This window comes from Vidua macroura, chromosome 2, assembly GCF_024509145.1.
Source record: "Vidua macroura isolate BioBank_ID:100142 chromosome 2, ASM2450914v1, whole genome shotgun sequence".
NCBI classification, from domain to species: Eukaryota; Metazoa; Chordata; class Aves; order Passeriformes; family Viduidae; genus Vidua; species Vidua macroura.
Window position 1 is genome coordinate 79981506 of NC_071572.1, and position 6504 is coordinate 79988009.

General features: G+C 42.3%; 1 long non-coding RNA gene across 1 annotated transcript; it reads left to right on the plus strand.

Annotated features, from left to right (window-relative positions):
• Nucleotides 1–3268: 3268 nt before the first annotated feature.
• On the plus strand, nt 3269–4520 carry LOC128804042 (uncharacterized). The gene is made up of 2 exons (XR_008435914.1): nt 3269–3381; nt 3488–4520. It is a non-coding gene; the product is annotated as an uncharacterized LOC128804042 (long non-coding RNA).
• Nucleotides 4521–6504: the final 1984 nt, after the last annotated feature.

Consider the following 6504-nt stretch of genomic DNA (forward strand, 5'->3'; position numbering starts at 1 on the left):
ACCCAAAGGGCCTTATTCAGTTTCCAGCAATCAGCATTTTGTGCCATTTGAGACACTCTCTGCAACCTGGCCTCCAGCTGCCACTCTTGAAGGACATGTGCCTCCTCCCAGCCCCATGTCATGCCTGCCAACCCCATGCAGATGTCTCGGTTCCCTAGAGCATCTCACTTCACAATAAAAGCCCTCATCTGGTTAGCTGAGTCATGGAAATATCAGTAATATGGTTGCCTGTACTAACTAAGCTAATGATCCAAGATTTCCTTTATAACCAGGAGGAAAATCAGTGTTTAGGATAAATTTCAGGTGGCCTATTTTAGGGATTTATTTTAGAATGAGATATACCGTATCCAGAGGAGCCAATTTCTCTCCATTCTTAATAAATAGAAGGAAGCCAGCTCAGAATCAGTCAGTCAGGCAGCTGAATCCCAGCTCTCAGGAGTGACCCAGACCACAAAGGGAGATCCAACATGAATTCAAATCCACAGAGAAGTTAACAAGGTTTGATGGACCATAGTGACCCCAGTCAAGCAGCACAACTGGGCTGGGCATTAGTTAAGAGGCAAGTTCAGGTTAAAGTCACAGTGCAAGAAGTTTAAGATGATGGGTTTTAACATGCATTTGTAATGAACTAAGAAAACAATCACAGCCATGTCCGCTTTAGCAAGCAGCCAGCTGAGGCACAGCCACTGTGTGCCTGAGCCCAGAGCTGCAGTTCTTGCTTTAACCCACCACCGCTGTGTTTCTGCTAATATTGCTAAGCTTCTCCAAGAGGTGCCATGGTAACAAGCACCTTGGAACCGCTTCCCAGATTATACAGCATGTTATGCAAAGTGGCCTGGCAGGTTTTCTGCTTTTAATATCCAAAGGATTACCTTTGAGGTAGCCCATATATTTTCAAATCCCTAAATCCCCTGACACCTGGACACTTTGCATGTAGTGTCTCTAAACATAGCACAGTTTTGCTCCCAGACTTCAAAAAATTATTTAAAAGTAGAGTAAGCATGAACAGCACAAGGCACTTCCATCTGACAGAGAGGTTGCAAGAGGCAAACAAATGAAGACAACAGGAAGGAAAATATGCCACACCTACCCAAGAGAAAGGGTCTGGCTAAAGTAAGGCATCAAGACAGCAAAGGAAAATTGGTCTTGTGGCTTCATATAAGGATAAAGAATGCTGTTTCTAGCAACGTTTGCCATTAGCCAGACTCATGCTTCATTCAGGTAGGATTAAAGCTTTGTGCCATGCATTCAAAGGGACTAATCCCCACCTCCCCATCATACACTTTCCTCCTTCTGCACCCTTATCGTGCTGCTTGTCACCACCACTCATGTCCATCGAGCTGTGAGCAGGAGATGGGCACTAAACCACTCCCATCACGATACATTTCCTCAAAACCCTTGGGCCACAAAGTGCCGCAGCCAAGGAGAAAGGACAGAGCAGGCAGTGCTTCTCAGCTCTCCTCGCTGCAGGGCAGGACAGCCCCCCTCACCCGCCTCAACTGCACTCACAGCTCTTCCTCTACAGCCCTGCCCTGGGCTGGGATAATCCCAAGGGCAGCAGGGACTACTGGAGCAGAGCACATGCCTGCCAGCCTGCTCCTGCCTACCCGGTGTTATGCTCTCTAGCTGAGTCCCAATAAATTAGACAAAACTTCCCTCAGGAGGCTGTTAGAAAAGCCCTGATTTATGCAGGCCTAGCAAATAGGCATTTGAATACCATGGTAATTAGCACTGCGAGAGAAGGAAAAAACCCAAAACACAACAGTTTTTCTTCTTTTTTATCTGATTGATAAATTTTCTAGGGAATGTAGTTTTTTGCATATGCATATACCATATGGACAGGCAAGGTCAGAGGAATGGTCTTTCTGAAATCCCTCATGCTCACCTGAATTTTGAGCAGTATGGAAATCCAGAATCATTTCAGCCAGTGTCATTTCCACCTTTATTAAGTGTCACAAACAGTTCTTGAGTGACAGGCAGATTTTCTGCACCAAATGTATTCAGTTGCCCAGATCTGCAAGAGCAAATACTATAACAGTAAATATTCCAATTTGTTAAGCCTTCTATCATTGCCTTTTCCCTCATGCCTGACAATTACGTTATGCTCACCACCAGCTCATTGCCTTCTCTCCCCATTATCACTTCATCTACCTATCCTTCTACATTAGCAGCTTGGAATCACGTCTCAGATCTTCTTGTCTATCCTCCACACCTCTGCTACTTAAATCCCTCCCAAGGAAGCAGCTTGGCCATCTTCTACCTATAAAACTTAAGCTGTTTTCACCCAAACTCCAACAGCTGGTATGCACAAGCTTTCTCCACTGCCTTACTTTGCTCCAGGACTGCCTTTTCCTCTCCTAAGTGTTCTTATGGAGAGAGTAAAAGCCACTTTAGTGGCCTGACTTTGCCTCTGCATGGAGCCTCCTTCCTTCCCCTTTCAATAAGGGACACTGGGCTCTTTATGTGTTTGGACTGTGTTTAGTGGGCACGGAGAGCAGATTACAACAGTATTAGTTGTAAACCACCAGTACAGTGTCTTGCCCATCTAGAGAAAATACATTTCTAGTGTATCCATGCAAAGGTCCTGGATTCTAAAAATGAAAACCTGTGGTTTGGACTGGGATATATGAGAAGGGCTAACTGAAGAGGCTCTCCAGGGAAGAGCACTAAGCCTGCTAGTCCAAGGAGTTCAGTGCTCTCAGGCACATGGTGAGCTTCTTGGGGTTGTCCTGTGCAGGACCAGGAGCTGGGCTTTGGTGATCCTTGTGGGTCCTTTCCAACTCAAGATATTCTACAATTCTGTGAACACACCTGACTTGCTGCAATGCTTTTGCTGTTCCCACAACAGAGGGGACATATTTTTGGGAGACGAATGAAAAACCCATTCCTGACTGTGACTGACAAACAGGAAATTCTCGGGCCAATGAGTACATGAAATAGTCAAGTGATAAATAATCAAAGAAAAGCTGTGATGTTTCATTTTGTTGCCTAACATCATAAGACAAAAACTCTTGCAACAGTCTTAAAATAGTAAACCTAAAAGCAGACCTTTATTGGAAGCTCCCAGGTATCCCAGTGGTCATGGGCATACCTGGCATCAGATTTCTACAAATTTTATAAGTTTAACAAATTAAGCATATCTAATAAATATTGTCCAATTAGAACAGTAGTTGGTTATGTAATTTTCCCTGGGTTTTGCCCCACTAGAGTTGTTCCAGGGACTTCTTTGCCCCATTTCTTATTGTGTCTCCTCAGATTTTGATTGGAAAGCAAAATGTCCTTGTCTGCCTTCTCTTATTGAAAAGAAGACTAAACAGTATTTCAGGAATGTGTTAGAAGGTTAGCTTATTATTCTAAGAGAAAGGATAGGAAAAATACCAGGTATATAACTATGTAATAGTAGCATACAGAGATACAAATATATGAAAAATACATAAAAAGTAAAAATTCTTAGGCATCAAATGGGTGTCAATTTTTTAATCCTTAGGGGAAACTGCTTTGGAAAAGAAGAATAAGCAGGTGAATTTCACCAGATGGGACTGTGAGATCTGAAAAAGAAAAATGAAGATAGAGATGAACAAGATACTTTCATGATGATTATATCCTCACTCTTTTTTTCTGGGACCTACACATCTCAGCCATTGCCCCACAGTCCTACACAGCTGATGAACTGTCTTGCAGCTGTTGGCCTCTTCTCCTTGCCATACAGTAATGTAACAATAAGTGTTAAATAGAGTCACAGAAACACAGAATTACTGACTTTGGAAAAGACCACTGGGATCATCGAATGCAACCACTAACACAGCTCTGACAGGCCCACCAATAAACCATGTTCCTAAGCACCACATTTTTTGAATAAAGACCAAGACATCTTGCAGGATAGACAGGTTGGATCCAAATGCTTTTTCTTTCAACAGATTGTGCATTTCTTCATGCCCATTTCCTACATGTAAGTATTCTTACAAGGCATGACTTCAATTTTCGATTTTCACAGCACTGAAAAGCAGTTTCTCAAATCCCGAATTATGCACAGTCCATGCACAAATTATTCTGGTAATAGCAAAGGGATTATATAAAAAATGTAAAAGACTGAGTAAACAAGTAGCTCCTAGTTAAAAATCTGAACCTCTCTTTGGCTTTAGGGCAAGCAGTTCCCCTCGAATGTGCATCCAATTGAATCATTTACCCCTCTGAGGAAGTGGTTTTTTTACAAGGAAATGGTCCTCAGAATCTCAGAACAAGACAGTGATTTAGAGATGTATGCCTGTGTATCTCTCCAGCCATCACCTATGCATATTTACTTGTTGGTGGTAGAACCAGAGGAGTTCCCAAGGCCTGTCCAGATGTGTTTTTCTATTAGAAGAGGCCAATCAGGAACCAATTTTGGAGGCTCTGAGTATCTCCTGCTGCCACTCCAAAAACAGCTTGCTGAGAGATCAACTCCTCTGAAAATCCTGTTCTTCAGGTTTACTGCCCCCAAGAGAAGTGCAATGGTTTACATTAAAGCCATTTAAAAGCAATTTAGTGTTCTTAATTTTTGCTAAGCAGTAGGCTATATGGTTTTAATTGGAATTAGTAAAAATTTGACTGAAAACAGTGTGAGCTGTTCTACTGTACAAAGAGCTCATTCCTATTAAAAACATGCCTTTATTAGGTTTACGGATGTGTCTTATATAAATCAGACCTCAGAGCCTCTAAAGGGCTTTAAGATGTACAAAGGGAAGATGATGCTTATCTTTATTTTTACTTTTTACTGCACTAAGCTATCAAAAAACTCATTGACCTATCTTACATAATGCTATTTATTCAGTTTTTGGGCATCTCTCAATGCACCTGGGAAGCAGAGAACAATTTTCTTCCCGACTGACCTACAAGAAAGTATGCTGGAGAGCAGCCCTAAGCTCTAACCATACATGAGCTGGATTCTGAATTCAGCTCACCAGGCAACAATCCATGAACTGCTCTTCTCCTTTTAACTCCTGTAACTCTGTCTCTGTTCTTATAATGCACCTGGCTTAGGTCTAAAGATGACAGAAAGTCTCTGACAAAACCATACATCCAGGACACCCATACATCCAGGACATCCCATCTCCCCCCTGAGACTGAGGACACACCAGAGCATCTCCTACTTCCTCCATCCACCAGGGTTTTCTTCCAAAGCAAAGAGATATGGCATCCCTGGGTCTTAGCCTGATTTTCAGTTTGAAGACCACCCAAGGACCCTGAAGCAGGGAAGCACTTTTGGGCACTGACAGCTTAAATATAACTTAGAACCACTTGCAAAAAAAAAAAAAAAATTTTTGGCCAACAGCTTCCCACATTTTGTTCAATGTGCTTCATTAAGTCAGATGCATTAAGTCAGTGGTTGATGTTTCAAGAGGCCTAAATTCCAACACAGTCTGATCTGCAGGAAGTCCCTCCTGTGGCTGCCAAAGAGGTTATGTGAAAAAATCATCACAGCAGAAATGTATTGAGTGCAGCAGAGAGCAGGAAAGACAAATAGGTACTTGAAGAAGAGAGGAACCTATTAAAACCTTAAAACCAGATTTTAAACTGCACACCATGGCATTTGCTCTACTTTCTTAGGCAAAACTCAAAACCAGCTCTAGTGCTGGTCTTTCAGGAAGCCTAGAAAAGAGACTTGGTGGTATAAGCACTCAGCAATCTAGTCTCCTTTCCTTTTGCTAGGACTGAAGATCTTCCCAAAGAAAATCACACGTGATTTTTTGTGAAGAAAATTGTTGTACATGAAAGGAGGTATGACCCACTTAATTTTATAAACCTCCAAAGCCACACATATTATTTATATATGCATTGTATGTTAAGGAGACCTCTTGCTGGCAGAAAAAAGCCCTGTAATAATGTGAAGCACTAAAACTCTCATCTGGAGATGTAGTCATGAGAGAAAATGAAGAGGGAGAATCTGTAGGCAGACTTTTGACAAAAACTGCTGGTTATATCCAGGCAAGGCTAGGAGACAAGTGCCAATATTCCTGCAAGTTTTTTCAAACTTGGTGCCCACAGTATGGGTTCCAAATCCATCATTTGGCACCTCTTTGGAAGTGCAGAGTGCCCTGGCTACTCTCCTCAGGATGTGCAGGGATGCAGCATGTCGACACTGCAGGGTCTGTGTTGGAAACCTCAGCAGCCCTGCACATCCCTCTGCTGCTGTCTAACACAGATGTGTTTTGTTTGGAAATGGGGCAAGATGGCATGAATTCATTTATTTCTACTGCACAAACACAAAACAAAAACTAAAACAGGAGGTGCAAGAAGAGGCTGTACTCTGCATCCTGATCCCAATATCCTCACAAATACAGCTCAGACCTGCAGGATGCTACCAGATGGAGACTATGGTAATTTTAAAGAAAAAAAAAAATACAAATACCATTTTGCAAGGTGGGGGCCGTACACTTAAGTTTGCATTTGGCAGAGCAACAGACCTTATCTGTCTGAAATACACCACTTAGAGTGGCACTCCACAAAAATAAGGCTTTGTTTCTA